The sequence below is a fragment of the Hemicordylus capensis genome, chromosome 1, assembly GCF_027244095.1.
Source record: "Hemicordylus capensis ecotype Gifberg chromosome 1, rHemCap1.1.pri, whole genome shotgun sequence".
Taxonomy (NCBI): domain Eukaryota; kingdom Metazoa; phylum Chordata; class Lepidosauria; order Squamata; family Cordylidae; genus Hemicordylus; species Hemicordylus capensis.
Window position 1 is genome coordinate 249,153,801 of NC_069657.1, and position 17,426 is coordinate 249,171,226.

A 17,426-nucleotide genomic window follows, 5' to 3' on the forward strand; every position below is an offset into this window, starting at 1 on the left:
TTTGCAGCTGCTAAATCTGGGGATAACTGTCCCACTAACTACTAAATGACTGTTCCCCAATATGCCCAAAAATGTAGGGTTCATGATGCTGTGAGGCTCCTGAGCATGTCAAAAGTGAGACCCATATGCCTGCAGTCTCAACCATAAGCAGCAAGGCTTCTGAGACTGAGCAGAAAAGCAGTGCTAGCAACAGTACCAGGCTGCAGTTCAACAAAACATTCCCCAAACAGGTTTCCACTCTTCCACAGATTCTGATATCACACCCCCTTACAGCATTTCACATGCCCCCCCCCCCACAAAATGTAGTTTCCGACATAGTAAGTGGTCACTCAAAGTTATCTAGTAACACCAAAAGGGTCTCTTCACAGTATGACATTTTTAGGAGAACATCTAAGATGCTTTAAGAAAACATTTAGATATGAAAATGTGACTGTATCGGGGACACGTATCATAGAGATTCAGGCATATGGAAGCCACAATTCCCTGTTGAGGGCATATTTGGTGACAAACTTGGGTATGGCTCCATATAATGTATGAAATGGCCTTTACTGGGTGAGTTGGATGACATGGACTCTTAAATCATAATTGTGGCATATAATGTGAGATGCTGCTCTATTTCATATTTTCATAGGTGTTTAATTTCAATCTTATATACCTTTTAATCTTGTATAGCTCATATACTTAAAAATTAAATATGCGGTAAATCTCTATAGCACATTTTACTAGACATTGTAAAGCAGCACCTTTTTTTTTTACTCCTTATTGCCCCAGGATCCACCATAGAGTAATCCTTTCTGAAAAAAGCATTGCTGTATTCTAACAAGCAATCATACTTCCAGGTGTGTAATTTGGGTTATCCAACAAGGCTTGAAGTGACTCATTTCAAAATAATGGCTGCATTTTCAAAAATGTGGTATAATTAATATTTAATTTTAAACTGATATAGGCCAGATCCATTTCAATATGTCAGAAAAGAGCCCAGAATAATACTAAAATGCACCATCAATGCAAAGAACTATCTATGTGACAAAGGTTACCATTAATTTTTAAAATTATTGTTTTAAGTTTGAGCAAAATTCAACCAAAACTAAGCAGTTCTAATTCTCATTGGTTTTGGAGAGATGCTTAAATATCTTCCACAGAAATAAACTGGACTTTGGTCTATGCACTTGTTTTATTAAAAGAAATCCATAATTTGTAAATGGAAAAAATTCAGTTTGAAATGTCCCACACAGAAACAATGATTGTTACTGTGCACATTCTAGGCAGGTTTGGGGGTGTAATTACTCCCACATAATTATGCATAGATTTTCAGCTTTACTGAGACAACATAAGAGATCAGATATATTCTGCCATTAAGAAAGCTGTGAGCATAATCCAGTCAGAAGTCCTGACTATTGTACTGGTCTGGGGCTGCAATAAAGATGTTTGTGTGGCTATGGTGGGCTCCAGGCTCAGTGTGCATAATGGACAACATTAGCATAAGAATTCCTTCCTTAATTTTAATATTTTAAAGCCTCCTAGCCAATAATCAGCTTTTTCTTTGTTGTCACAAGGTGGGCTAGTCCTCCAGGAGCCTCAGCCAATAAGGAAAGGCTCAGCTATGATTGATTTACCTGAACACTAGTCAGGAGCACCTGGAGGCAAGCAGAGCTTTTGTATGGGGCTGGAAGTAAGGAAGTAGGAAGCCCCATTTTTATTAGAGCACATTGTGTTGGTGTTCTATCTTTTGTGAAATGTTGTGGTAGTTTTTACAAAATGGGGGCACTCAATCTGCAAGCAAATGGGATTCAGAAAAGGTAGGAACCCAACCAAGCCCTCAGAAGGCATTGGATTTCTCCAGCATTTGCTGGAAGTTTTCCGCTTTTCCTCCCCACTCCAGCAGGGGCATATAATAGGGCAAGGGGAGACAGTTGTCTGGGGGCCCATTGCCTTGGGGGGAAGGGCCAGGGGCAAGTCACATGACTGACTCCCCCAGCTGCACACCCGCCCGGGCTTCCTTCAGTTGTATTCATCCTCCGAAAATGATGTGGGTGTTAAGACCTGGAGCTACCAGAACAGCATCTCTCTCTCTAGTACCATTAAATGACTTGCATTGTCCACAATTTACAAAACCTTTAAAAAAATAATTTAGGATGATGTTCTATTGTGGCACATAGGGGTGTGTGTGTGTGTGTGTGTGTGTGTGTGTGTGTGTGTGTGCTTTTTGTTACCAATATTCAGCCCTCATTTAAGATTTCTTTACTTCATGAGCTGAGCATCAGTGAGGGGGGGCCATTTTAAAATCTTGTCTCTGGGCCCACTCCAGCCTTGCTACGCCCCTGCACCCCACCCCCCTGTTTTAAAATTTTGCTAGCAAATCTTAGTAACATCCAGAGATCTAGAAAATGGAGTGGGAAAGGGATGGGATATGGTGGACTGACACCTTTTCTGGAGCATTCTTTTCATAACAAACAGCCACCTCCTTTCTCCCCCCTTGTTCTGGGTCTTTAAGGAAAGCTTGTTGCCAGCTCTGTCATTTTTCTCTTACTCTCTCACCTCTCTGGAGGGCAGGAGGGGTTTTTTTTAGTTTCCAAATAAAACATGGTATTTTAACTGAAATTATTAATTGGACTATTTCAAACTTATACTGTCTGAAATGTGTGCCTTTTAAATAGAGAAATACTTGTTTTTAATTTTGAAGAATTCTGAGATTATTGCCTTCTATTTACGAGCAACCTAGCAGCCAGCTTGGAAACTGGGCAAGTCCAAATTAGTCAAGTAGCTGCACCTCTTTCTATAGTCTTTATACCAGTTTTTGTTTGCTGTTGGTTGGTTATTTGGGGTTTTTTAAATCCCCCCCCTTTTTTTGGATGAGTGGTAGTAGTGTTGAAAGGAGAGATCTTCAGAATAAATTCTTTGGTCAGGACTATGATCTATATGGCTTAATTTTCAAATCTGATAAAGTAAGTGTTGCATAGATTTGCAACCAATTCTATATAGTTTCCAAGTAAAGCCTTAATGAATTAATGAGGGCTTACTCCCAAGTAACTGTTGTGTGCATAGGCTTGCAGCCTAAGGACATATCCCAGAAATGTTTATATTGTGAGAGAGGGAGAAAAAAGGGGTGCTTTAATTTCCTGTGCATATTTGCAAGAAGAAAGGAAACTAGTGGGCTCTATGTTTGTGTGTGGGGGTGGGAGGGGGAAATACCTTGTAGTATTTTCAAGCAGTGTGAAACTTAAAAATGCAGTGAAACTACAAATAAGTGTTCAAGAATCCAACCCACCCACCTGTTGGAGATGGAGTTCCAATGCATCAACCTTTTGCACCAACTAGTGACCACTAGGGACATTGTGAGTAGAGATAGTGAGTAAGGGTCTCCCCTAACTGTTCTACCTATCTCTACTCTATGACCCCTGAACTGACTCTTCTGCACTTCCTGTGCTGAGTCACAATCCTTCCTTTCCTCCTAGAGAGAAGATGGAAACATCTCTCTCCCTCCTTACCTATACATTATGTAGTCCTTAGATTAGGTGTAGGACTTTCATATCTAAGTGTACTTAACCAATAAATACTTAGTGTTTCGTTCTACATGGATCTCCATGTGTTTTCTCTAAATAGCTGCAACAACTAAACCATCCTCTGCTACCTACTCTGTAACTGGAGAGTGTACTCATTCCTTAGCGCTCTTTGGTTTTACCTACTGGGGGTAAAAACTGACAACCCACAACACCAACACCACTTCAGTTGGCCTTAGCCTAGACCTGCATGAGGAGAAGAGGGCTGAGATTGCAAGGAGGGGCAGAAATTGAAGCAATGCTGATAGAAGGGATGTAGCTTCTGAGTGGAATAATAATTAAAAAAAAATACAGAAGAAAAGAAAAACAAGTCAAAATAATCTACATAGAAATACCAGGTGATAGCAGAAGAGAAGAAAAAGAAATAGAAAAAATCACAAAATACAAAGATCTACAAATTGAAATTGAAAGGCTGTGCCAGAAAAAGACCAAAATAATCCCAGTAGTAACTGATGCCCTAGGTGCAATTCCAAAAGACCTCAAAGAGCACCTCAACACCATAGGGGCCACAGAAATCACCATCAGCCAATTACAATAAACAATTTTACTGGGATCAGCCTATATTCTGTGACGGTATCTATAACAACAACAAGAACAACATTGACCATAAAATTCAGCCATCCCAGGTGCTTGGGAAGGACTCGATGTCTGGATAAAACAAACCAGCGAATAACACCTGTCTGACTGTGTAAACAAGAAATAATAAAATATATTATAATAAACTTTATTTGTTAGCCATCCCATAACAAATTTTTCTCTGGTGGCTCACAACAGAGGATTAAAACACACAATAAAAATACATAATACATTAAATCTCAACAGACAAAAAAAAAGGTGAAAAGAAAATACAAAGCTGCATTAAAACTCATTTTAAAATTAGTTAAAAATCAGCTCAAATCTGAAAACCAGAATGTAAAAGGCCTAGGTGAACAAAAAGATCTTTACCTGGCGTCTGAAAGAACAAAGTGATGAAGCCAGGTGAACCTCACTGGGGAAGTTATTCCATAAATGGGGTACAACCACCAAAAAGGCCCTCTCCCTGGGAAAAAGACGCAAAGCGACTTGAGAGGGAGAGAGACAGAGGACGTTGCTACTTTCTACACTGACACCTACAGTTAACGAGTCTAAGGTCATGATTGCTTTACTTGCAGCCCACCGAGGGGAAAGCCAGCTGCCAAGTGCTGGTATGAATGATGTATATTTTGGCTGAGACAGCTAAACAACTTTACAGACTGGAGAAAACCATGGGCTGAAGATTTCCCATCCACTTCTTTTTAACTTGTTTCAGGGTTGGACCAGCCTATTCTTAGCCCCACCTATGGTTTCCCCCTCCCCTCTGACCTCCCTCCAGCCCCAACAGGCAGCAGCCACTACTAGGCTACTGTATGTGAGGCTGTTCTTGAAGACTGTCCAAAACCTTCAGCTGGTACAAAGAAGTTGTACTCAGCGTGTTTTCTGGGCGGCCCTGCTCAGATTGCATCATTTCAGTGCTTTTTGATCTTCATTCCAGTCCCTCTCCCATTGAATTCAGTGGAACTAGTGAGTACTTCACTTTGGCCAGATCATTCATTTTGCATCTATCTTCTAGGACCAGGAGGAACATAACTTTGGGGGCAGTGGGGAAGCTATTCTTTAGCTCATTCTTGTTAAATGTTGGATATTTCTTTCATCTTGACTACAGCTATTTTCTTTTAAAAACTGTTATTTTCTAGGCTTGATTGTATAAACAAGTCTGGTATATCACCACTTTCCAGAATTTGAAGGAAATTCTATGGGTGAATGTATGCTCAACCAGAAGAACAAATGTGAACACTTTTCCTCCGTTGTTTACTGTTATTAGCATCTACTTTAGGCAATGCATTACCTAAGCATAGTTGCTTTCATAAAACTTTGATGAAAGGGAAGCATTAAAAGAAATATCGTAACTGAATATTTACCAGGTCTATATACAGTTGACCTAAACAAACTCTATACCTTTTGTTAAGCTCAATTTGCAACAAAAAGAACTGGTGGTGGCAGGGAACACTGTCACAGGTGTTGTGCATGTATTGTTTGGTTGCATACAAAATATATTTCCATGCGTTTAGTATATTTTTGCAATAAAGCATGTTTGTAAAAGCGTTTCCCTCATTTTTAAAGGGGAAAGGACATGAAGAAATTAACTCAAACACACACATACACAATGTCAGACCAGGACCACAGAGAACAAGGATGCAATGGTATAAGTCCCACTCACATAAATGGGACTTACTTCTGTGTAAACAGATCTAGGATTGGGTGGGAATTTGACCCCACATGAAGAATGTATTATGGTATGAGGATTGTAATACCACTATGTATAGAAATATTACAAGTATTTCTTCCAGTGTAAGAATGCTTGATCGAATTATTTTCTGTTCATTTTATAAAAACATCAGAGAGGGCTAGAATAATGTGCATAATAGCCTCAACTTGAGTTAATTATTTATCATTGTGACTTGGAATGAGTGGTCAGGTTTTTGGATGATGACCACCGAATGGGATGGGAAAAGATAGAGAAAGCTACTCCCCCCCCCCCATGTTTTACTTTTCCATAAATCTTTCCATTCAGCTGTTTTCTCCCCTCACCGTGCCCAGTAATAATTTCATATGTTAATATCATTTTTTATTAACATAATACAAATATCAGTGGCAGTTGTACAGCTTTCATTGCTAGCGGCTTTCATATCAAATGTCAGAGTAAATTTTATTTTCTCTAATAGATTACGACTTGTACATTGTATTATGGAAGGTGAGCAGTATTGCAGGATGACATTGAAATTACAGAACATGCAGTCTTACAACACTTAAAGTGCTCTAACAAATTACCTACAATTTATGCCCTATCCTCTATCCCACTCTATAAGGTTGTCCCAAGAAAGTTAGGTAGAGAGCTTTATTATTAATTGTTGTTATTATTATTATTGGAGAAAATAACACCCTTTACCTTTCAAGAACTTCACTAAATCCATTGTCAAAATATCACATTATACAATTCACTGGAAGTGAACTTATGGCTAAATACCCATTAGATTCCCAAGAGATGCCTTACATTAATTGTTTAGCAAAAGCACCCTTAGGCTATCACTAGGGAAGAGCATTAAATGCATAAAAAGAGAAGTTGACAGAGATCCCTGTAGAACAAGCTACATCTACCCGCATAAAACTTCTCTAAGAAAAAAGAAATGCTACAAGCCTGAATGGTCATTTCGGGGTTAGTTTTTCTTTCCTTTTACTCTCTGCAAGCACAAACACAATTAAGCTGAAAAAGAAAAATCAATGCCGCGCCAGCACAGAACCTTTTTGGAGACAACCTGGGAATGGTAAGCAAGGTTAAAAAAAGAAGAAGCAAAAAGATAGTTTGGACTTAAGGTGTTTATGTGGTTTACAAGGACAAAATAAGAGGTAAAGTTAGAGGGCACAGCAAATTTTAAACACAATGCTGCAGATTAGGGAAATGGTGGGGAGAAGGAAGGAAGAAAATGAAATAAGAAAAATAGTAACAGAAAGAGGATTCCTTAAAAGATCATTACCTTTAGAAATCTTACATGCAGGATGTGAACTTTATGATCAAAGGTAAAGTTACAAGTTAACAAAAAAAAGGTAATGAATTTAAGGTACACGTCTGTTCTTGCATCACTCATACCTTTGCCTTCATATCCACTATAGCTTGTCACATGTTTTAACTAACAGTTTTACTTGTTAAGAATGATAGTATCTGTTTCTGCAGAACATTGTGCAACATGCTTTTTAGAAGAAATTGAGTTAAGCAAAGTATTTTGATCATTAGTATTGGATGAAATAATGTGTCGGGATCGGAGGTTGTTGGTTTTATTTTGCCAGTATTGCTGCTCTGATGCCACTAGAGGGACCACTAGTTAAACAAGAGGCAAACATGTAACTTTTTCCTCTATATTAAAAAGCCCTTTCCCACTAAATTCTCCCCACCAGAGTTAAAAAGATGATGGTGATATGGTGAACAGTTTTTTCACTGTTACAACAACTAAGATATAAAATAAAAAGAATGCACCAATAATTTTTAAAAGCTGAGATATCAATAGTATTAAACTTGATCAGTGGCTATTCACTAATGCATGTTTCAAAAGTGCAAAGAAAATGTAGGCCATTGGTTTGTTTTGACAACCATATTAAATTCTGCAATTACCCAAAGGTTGTTTATCCGAAACACTAATTTACCCTGGGGAACATCCAGACTAAATAACTCTTGAGCAGTCCTACCGAAATTAAGTAGTTCTGTAGAGTAACTCCTGAGTAAGTACAGTTGACTCATTTAGTCTGGATGCCGAACATTGTTTTGGATCTCTTTATTTTAATCTGATGCATATAACAGGCACATTTATATTTGAACACAAATATTAACTGCAGAGAAGGTATCATTAAAAATCATATTCTTATATGTTATCCCCATTATCAATATTCTTTATGAATCTTCCGTCCTCTCAAGTCAATGTAGCTCCATGTATATAGCAGAGAGTTGTCAAAAAACCCTCCCTGATTAATCATCTACTCTTTGACTGCTGAAATTATTAAAAATTAAATTAAAATTAAATAAATTTGCATATTACCAAAACATGTCTGCTTTGAGATGTCGGAGGAAGTGTGAGATACCCTGTAACTTCATAAACAAAACTTCCACTCATTATTAGAAGGCAAGACAACATTTAATTTATTTTCCGTATTCTCTTATAGTATACATCAAAACTAGCTCAGCACATAAAGTGCCTAAAGGGGACCAACAGCCCTTCTGATTGCATGCTCCCACTGTAATTAAACCATGTCCATCTCGAAGTGGCCTTTAGACATCCTCCAAGCCATGGGAGAGCTGTTTATTCCAGGGGAGCTCCCAACATAGTTCTGATTCCATGGGAAAGATCCATATGACTGCCCCCCACCCATGTTATTGGGTCATTTAAATGTTCTCCAAGATGTAAATGTTCTCCCAAGGATCACGTGCCTGTGGGAATATCGAAAGGAAACCTGATTAATCAATTGGAGCTCTGAGCTCAAGTAACTTGCACCTAGGTGAAGCAAAATGATGGGTGGTGATTCCATTTCAGATAACAAAAATCTGTTTACAAGCAAAGTATATTTCAAGGCATGATGGAAAAGCCCCACAGTCTTGCAGTGTAACAGAATTCAGGAGGTGTTATGCAGACTTAATGAGGTTAGACGGAGCTAGGTGCAAACAGATTTCCGGCCGCACCAAGGGTGACTAGGATAGAGAAGCACCGATGTTTTATCTTTTTTGAAAATAGAAAATCCAGCAATAATTCAGTTCTGCTTCTAGCACTAATTGGGATATACAGGTCCCTTGTAAGATGGAGCACAAATACAGGTAGTAGTCCTTGCATTAGCAAATATTAACTGCACCACCTAAAATTAATCTCCTGCTTTGCTAACATAAGGACTACCACTGTTCTCTTTGTAAGGTGTACCACAGATCCATGTACCCCAATTAGTGCTAGAAGCAGAACTGAATTACTGCTTGATTTTATATGTTTAAAGAGAGAGAAACTAGCACAGACTAGCCTGCTGAACACCAAGTTGAGATTGCTACAGATTACATACCATGAGACTTTCCCATCATGCCCAGCTTCTTTCCTCCACCCACTTCTGTTTTTCTTAACTTCTAGCCTGAAGAGGAGTTCTGGACAACTTAAAAGCTTGCTTACTGCTTTGTGACATTTTAGATGCTCCTAGTTGAAGACAATTGCTGCTTTTGGATGTTTATTTTATTGGACCAACACCGCTAGTTTCATTTTTTCTCTCTGTTTAAATGAAGACAAAATTGCCATATATTTTTGATAACTGTTTTGAAATACCAAGCACACCAGACAAAGTACTACAGCTCTCCTGAGGTTTCTACTATATATATAAAACACATGTACATCTTCAAGGTAAAAACAAACCAACCCAAATTGTGCACTAAACAGATTTCAGTAATAGAATAACAACATATATGTGCATTGGAGTGGGAGCTGGACTTTGGTTTGGTTAGGTACATATTGTTGCTTTTTGTGATGTTGTAAATCACTCTGAAATTAGAACTGAGAGATGGTGCATATGTATTTTAAATAAATAAATAAATAAATAAATAAATAAAAGCAGAAAGTGTAGACTGAGGGAGGAAATATGGTAGAGAGGGAGGTGGTACAGAGGTTAGGAATGTGGGGGAATAGCCATGGCACAGGATATTTATTTCTCCAAGTGTATTCAGGCATGGCTCCCAGACCTTTTCCAAGTCCCTTATCCTGTGGCAGTCTGTGGTTGCCAGATTGATAGCTCAAGAGGTGATATATGGCACGATTCTGAACAGTTTCCTTTTGCAGGATGATCATGACCTTTGTAATGATTGCAACCTTTAAGAACAAACACTTGGCGACAAGACATCTCAGAACATACAATGTTTAATGTAAGTTTCACAGATGAATCTAAGCAGTGTTTTAATTCTTACAGCAGCTTCCTAGGGATGTGCAATTCAATTCAACCTCAAATAGAATCGGGTTGAATCTGGGGTGATTCAGGGGTTCAATCTCAAATCAAATCATCTTTAAAATAGAGGGCCTGATATGGGGATGAGAAGAATCACCCCCAACTTGACCCTAATCGATTTGGGTGATTCAAGCACCATTTCTCTGGGGAGAGCTGGTCTAGGGTAGACCAGTCCTCTGAGACAGGCTGACACGCCAAGTCCAGAGTGGAGGGCTGGTCTACCCACTAACCTCAATTGATAGACCACTCTCCCTGGGAAAAGGTGCCATTTTGAGGCCCCTTTTAAGAGAGAGCTGGTCTACCAATTGGGGTCAGTGGGTAGACCAGCCCTCCACTCTGGGCAGCGCATCTGCCTGACTAAGATGACTTGTCTGCCCAGGTAGACCAGCTCTCTGAGGCAGGTTCACACACCAAATCCAGAGAGCTGGTTTACCCGCCAGTCCCAATTGGTAGAACGGAAAAATGGTGCCATTTTGAGGCCCATATTTCCAGCTCTCCCCAGAAAAATATGCCTCAAAATGGTGCTCATAGCACTTGAATCAATTTGAGGTTGATTTGTCAAGGTGGTTTTCAATGAATCAGTTTGAGTTTTTGTGATTCAATTCGAGCTTGAATTGAATTGCACAACTCTACAGTTTCCTTCCACAGGTGTAACAAAGAGATGATTTAGCTATGGGTGCAATCAATGTTCAATCTAACAGAAATCCCCAGATGCTGTTGACTACAACTCCCAGCATCCACCGGTGCAATAGCCTTTGCTTGGGGATTATGGGAGTTGTAGTCAACAACATCTGGGAATCCCTGTTAAAAGGAACATTGGGTACAATCCTACATGCTCCTTGGGTTGTACTTCTGTGTAGTCACACATTGGATCATGTTTGTGTCAGTATTCTGCTTTGTGGATATCCAGTTATTTTAATGTTATGCCTGCCTTACAGGAGAGGAGGCTGCTTGAAAGGCTTATGAATTCCTGCATCCAGATGATGAATAGTTGTGTCTTAACTAAGAAACAAAAGTATCATGTCCCTTTACCCAGCATATTCATTATAGCTGTATTGGAATGCAGATGGAATTGAGTTTTAATTCTGGGTTCATCACTGCTTTCAAGTATTTTCCTCTATTTTTATAATGGTCTTCTGGACAACCTGAAAAGGCACAATGGACTAATGATGGTCCCTGGATCATGATTTACAAATCATTGCTGTGGCATACGCAACAGATTCCTTTTTCTGTGTTGCAGCATGAACAAATATCACAGAGACAGAGTAGCAGTAGCAATTGATACAGCCTCAGTGACTTCCACTACATGTGAAGTCAAATCTTTTTGTTGGATCACATGTAGATCCTCAGAAGCATCCTTAATTTTCACAATATATCCTGCAATTAGGATTCATTGCTTTGTTGATTTTAATTGAACTTTGTTGATTTTAATGTCTTGACAGAGAAGGTCAAGAACAGGGTACTAGATTTCAACCTACAGCTAGTGAAGGGTTTTTCTTGAAAAGCTGATGTAGATTTTGCGTTGGTTGTCCCCATATGTTCCTCCAGGGCTGTAGCTATAATTGAGCAGATGGGTTCAAAGATCCCAGCTCCTCCAGCTCCTGATGGTCTCCAGCTCCACCCCTCCCTAGTTTCTTCATTATCTCTCTCACTCCAAGGGGCCACCAGGGAGAGGGGCGAACATGGGCTGTTTTCCCCTGGTTACGGCCCTGTGTTCCTCCATGGAGGTAAATGTTATGAAAGCTGTCAGAAGCAACCTTGATCTATGCCAACACCATACAAAACTGTACTGGAAGCAGCTGGCTCCCAACTTGCCACAGGTGGGACCCATTTTAATGTCCCATCTCATGTATTAGTTTTACTTTTATCTAGATCTGTCCTCACTTTTTCTTTTCATCTCTCCTTCTGTCCTGTTCCTCTCTCTCATTCTGTCAGGTGCTCAGGCCCAAGGGTGTCAGGCAAGTTGAAGAGTGACTTGGTAGGTTCCCTTAACAAGACGTTGCCCGGACCAAAGGGAAAAAAGCAAATCCAAGAAGTTTTATATGATCTAGTGAGACAGGATTGGCTCTGTAGTGTCACCTAACTTTCCAAGCCAAAGAGATTACAGGCAGTTGTGTGAATGTCCCAACTGAAATTATCTGTACTCCCCCCCCCGACCAGGAGCTGAGCCAGTGCTTGACTTGAGCCATGATTTGATTTGAGCCACTCCTGATTTGAGCCATGATGCATCTGGCACTTTCTCCTTTGCACTTCAGTCCATCTTTCTCATTCCCTTTAGGAAAGGATGCACTGCTGCACTAAAACTGCAGTCTTAAGAATTCAAACACGAACCCTGCTATCCCTGTGCATTAGGGATGTGCACGGAACCAGGCAGGGGTGGTTCGATGGCAGGGTGTGTTTAAGAGCAGGGGAGGGTGCCCTTACCACTCCCTCCGCTCTTCCCCTGCTGGCGCTCCTTTTTTCTAAAGTTCATCAGGGTGGTAGCTTACTTTCCTGACACCCCATTGCCTCCGTTTACCAAATACAACCGGAAGTATCAGACACGCCTGCGCATTCACGTCCTGCCATTGCGCAGGTGCACAATGTGTGTAGGCATGTTGGATACTTCTGGTTGTAGCTGGTAAATGGGCAACAGGGAAGTATGCTGCTGCCCCGATGAACTTTAGAAAAAAGGAGGGCCGGCAGGGGAAGAGGGGTAAGTGCACCCTCTCCCGCTCTTAAAGCAGCACCACCCCCCACCATCAAACCAGTAGAACCGGCCACCTTTCGAACCAATTCGGAGGCCCATAAAGGGCCTCTGAACTAGTTCTGTGCACATCCCTACTGCACCTCACACATAGCCTGTGGCCGGCAAAATTCATGTGATTCTTTTATTTATTTATTTAACACATACATACCCCCAGAATTAGTGTCTAGGCAGTTTGCACAATAAAATACAACACACAATAACATAAAACACCAAAATAAAAACAAAACCATTTTAAACATCTGGAAATGTAAGTAAAAGCCTGATTTAAAAGGTGCATCTCAGGTGTCTTTTTAAAGGCTGTCAGGGATGGCGAAGCTCCTTTTGGTCTTACTTTTTGCTCATACTGCAGTATTGCAGAGAGCTTGCTGCATTTTCATTCGAGATGCAGAACCTCCAAAGATGACCCTCACAGACTTTCTTTGGAGAAACCTCCTCTAAAGATCTCACTAAGATGTGAACTCACATTTGCAGACAGTGGCTGTCATCCAGTCTAATGAGGCACTGGTGAAGCGAATCTGCAGCACATGCTTTGGGGAAGGGGACATTTTTGTCACTCTCACCTTCACTCCAAAGCCCATTGTGCCTGCTGAAAATACATCCTCATAGACCTCACCCATGGCATGCGTTCAGTGTTGCCACACTAGTGCTTTGTTAGTCTGGAAGTTAGCCACGATTTTATAATTTGCCTGCAGCTGCAGCTTGATTTCTTGATTGGCAGCCAGCAGAAATCTGCCACATGGATTCAAGTATGTGAAGCAGAACAGAACTCCCACGGTTCAACATCCCATCTCATATGCGCTTGGCTTGCTCTAGCATGAGGTATACACTTCATGGCCCACATTTTGACCATTTGATGTGAAAATGTCCTGTTTTCAGACATTCCTGGTAACCATTGTGGGTGACTACGACCATGTGTGCCCAAATTACAGCTTTTTAGTGAACAATGAACTCTACTGGGTACACTTCATATCTACTATTTAGATGGAAAGAAATACAAATGTTCTTCTCATCTGTCTTGGGCTATGTGTGTATCAAAATTCAGTTTTCTGGGTGATGTGGAATCCCACATTTTGAGGGAGAAATGTTTCCAAAATGTTTAGCAGAAATAGCTCATATTTATAGAATTTCTCAGCACGACAAACTCACTTTCCCCTTCCCACAAAAGACCAAAATCTTCAGCAAGCCAAATGCAATACCAGATTCCAGAGTTTGGACCATGCAGAGTGAGTGTGAAGTTGACAATATGCAATGTGGATGACATTCTAAAAATAATATAAAGCTATTCTCATGATCACTGGAAGGCAGGCTAAGGGAGCTTAGCCCACTTTCCAGGGATTCTGGGAACCACTGGGCTCGCAGGTGAGCCTGGTGTTCCCAAGGTGGCTAGACCGCCTAATTCCCCCTCCCCTTAAATGAGATTAATGGAGCGAGCGCTCCATTAACCTCATCTTTTTGCTCTTGTGTTGCCGCGGTGCATGGCAACACACGAATAGACCCCTGCTCAGGGGTCCCTTCAGAATGCCCCGCAGAACTTCCAGGGGCCGCGTGGCCCCCGATCCCCACCGTCCCCGCTGTCTCCGTGATGGAGCTTGCTGTCGTGTGGGCAGCCGATCTGGCTGCCCAGCTACGAGCAGCTGCTCATCTGCGGGGGGAGCGGGCTTAGCCCGCTTTCCCTGCAGTTAGTCCCAAAGTTCTTCTCACTGAGAAGAGCTTCTATGTACGGTCATTGTAAATATCTACCCCACTTGTAAAAAGCTACTTTTAAATTTCATTGAAGTACAGTGACATACTTCACACTTAAGAAAGCCATTTGATGTGAAGAAAAGTTAAAGCTACCTTCAGAGAAGTCCTGTTCTGACATTTGCAAATGGCTAGGAGAGTATTTTTGCTGTATTGCACACTAGATGTGTGCACTCAAAAGATCTTCAATTTTTATCCCTGTTTGTTGAAAATATCCTTATTAATTTTTGTTTTGGACCCATTCGGGTCTTCCTCCTTCATTACACCCATTAGGAACATCCTGATTTATTTCCTTTCATGTGTTTTCATTTTTAAAATTTAAAACATGGCCTCATAAAGTGTGCCATCTTGAATCTCCATAACTGCCTCAGTATGCATCATCATCCTAGGGCAGTGTGGGTAAAAAACGTAATAGCCACTACCATGAAAACATTGCTGCTGTTACACTGGGGTGTGAGTGTTTTAAAGGAAGGTTCTTTCTGAAAAATCAAAATGAAAATGACTGGGCAACAACAAGGTTCCAGAAATGGGTCCTTTCAGGCCCACTGGTAGACCAGCCCATTTGCGTTAGACAAACCGAATCCACCCCATTTGGTTGTGTTCCCTTCATTCTGACCTTGGATCTGTTCCTTGCCAGAAAGACTGAATGTGAACCTAGATCATACCTCCATTGGAGAGTATGTTCCAATGGTATGGAACATACTACATGGTATGTAGTATATGATCCATCCAAGTAGTATGGTGAGCAAAAAATGATACTAAGTTGCCACTTTATATTCTTGCAAATTCCAGGGAAGGGAACGCAGCAGGATACAGCTCTTCCAACTTTTTAAAAGGAGAGCTCCCTAGTCTAGGAACTCCGGCCTCCCTCGATAGTCTGCACCTACGATTCTGTCAATCAGGAACAGAAGCAGCTTTCAGGCAAATTTCACACAGGTCATTGAACAGCCATTTTCCAGCCACTACAGCCCTAGGATAGATACAAACTAACCCTTTTCTTTTCTTTTTTTTTTTTTTGCAACAAAAGCCTCCGTATCCTGTTACCGATTCCCAAGGGTTGTCATCCAGCCTCAGACCCAAAGGAGCTACAGTTGAGACTTCGAGTCAGATTTATATATATAAAACAAACCCTGAACCAGAGACACCTCCAGGGCTTACTACCTCTAGAAACGTCAAGGGATTGCTTGAGAAAGCATGGTATGAAGGTGATGCTGTGCCATTGTAGTTTCCTATTGCTGTAGGTACAATAAAATCCTCTCTTGAGAAGGCTAGTGAGAAATGAGAATAACTATGAACAGTTTTTGTTTTTGTTTTTAAAGTAGGGAAGAAGCAAAAAGGCTGGAAGTCGACCATCTGCCAGCATCTTTCCCTTCTCATCATGACCCTCACGAAAGGGTTCACATGAGAGGAAAAGCAAAAGGGCACCAATATTTCCAGTCCACACACCATTTCTCAACTGCAGCTCAGCTAATCTGTTTCGCCGTTTAATTCCCGCCCCCCCTCCCAAGACGAAATGAATGCTGAGAGCGGCAGTCAAAGAGCTCGTGGTCTTTCCTTTGCCACACGGCTTCCCTTGCTCCCCATAACTGCAAGCAAGAACTGCTGAGCCTTCAGGAACCTCTTCATGCTATCACTTCACAGGCTGGAAGGTGACAGCTTCACCAGGGACTAATGCAGTCCGACATAATTGAATGTGGCCTGCAGCAAAGCAGCTGCCTGGAGCCACTCTTGATTGTAGCTGTCATCAGGTGGAGCCTGCTGCAATAAAACATGTTCCATTGGAATGCCAGTCTGCCATGCAGCTCCATGCTGATAGCTTATTTATCCTTGTTAGCAAATAATTGTCAGCAGCATTACACTCTTGAATGAGGGCAGATATTCCAAATTATCAGTAACTGCATTCCTGAAACAAAACAAAACTATTGGCACTTCTGTGCATCTTCATATGTTTACTGCCTTTCCTTCCCCCAGTCTTGGTTTTTGTTTTGTTTTTTTCTAAATGTGCTGTTATGTGTCTCTTTCATCAGCACATAGTAATGCTGGGAAATCATCTGCTAAATTAGGCATGAAAAAATGTATGCAGGAGAGGAACAAGGAAAAATCTCCCCGATTCCTGCCTTATAAAGGATGTCACATTAATTGCAACTTCAGATGAAAGAGCACCCTCTCATTTGAAGTACTCATTCCATCCAAGTGATGCTTCCATGCTAGACAAGGCCTTTCCTGCTATTCTTAGGTCACAGCTGTACTGTTGGATCCCATAGAACCTCTGTGACAAGAGGAGTGTTTCCTCATAGCTGCCCTATGAGGAAACACTTCTCTGGTCACAGATTGGGCCTTTCCCAGAGAGAACAGTGTGGCTCTCAGAAACCCCAACACTGTAGTGGTCAGATATGAGCAGAATGCTCACACCTGTTACCACACTCAGCTGTGGTGCAAATTGGGTGGATCAGCTACACACTTCAGATGCCACTAGTGTTCTGGGCCCTGAGATTTGCACCACAAAGTCTCACTCTAGTCCAACACAGGCACTCAGTTAGCCCCTGCTAACTGGGCAAAGAAGCAGCTCAAGTGGCGAGTCTCTTATATTTAGCAGGAGGAGAGCCATTGTTCCTACCCAACCACTGCATAGCCTCTCTCCATTGGTTGTCACTAGTGTCTACCTTGTGTTTTGTTTTAGATTGTGAACCCTTTTGGGGCAGGGAACCATCTTATTTCTTATTTATCTAGCTTTCTGGGTGAACTGCTTTGAGATCTTTATGAAACAAAAGACAAAGAAGTCATAGGAACGTAGGAAGCTGCCATATACTGAATCAGACCATTGGTCTAACTAGCTCAGTATTGTC

General features: G+C 41.1%; 2 long non-coding RNA genes across 3 annotated transcripts in view; one reads left to right on the forward strand and one right to left on the reverse strand.

Moving 5' to 3' along the window:
- The first annotated feature begins 1,665 nt into the window (after nucleotides 1-1,665).
- LOC128340225 (uncharacterized) lies at nucleotides 1,666-15,838 on the forward strand. The gene is made up of 3 exons (XR_008313531.1): nucleotides 1,666-1,799; nucleotides 9,929-10,011; nucleotides 15,608-15,838. It is a non-coding gene; the product is annotated as an uncharacterized LOC128340225 (long non-coding RNA).
- Nucleotides 6,889-17,426, reverse strand: part of LOC128340224 (uncharacterized) — a 39,965-nt gene continuing 29,427 nt past the window's right edge. Inside the window, exons 1-3 of one of the 2 annotated variants that reach the window (XR_008313530.1) lie at nucleotides 11,976-12,071; nucleotides 9,272-9,367; nucleotides 6,889-8,553 (exon numbers count right to left, since the gene is read on the reverse strand). This is a non-coding gene — a long non-coding RNA (uncharacterized LOC128340224). Of the gene's footprint in view, nucleotides 8,554-9,271; nucleotides 9,368-11,975; nucleotides 12,072-17,426 lie in introns of those variants that run through there. The other variant, XR_008313529.1, reaches the window with a different exon arrangement.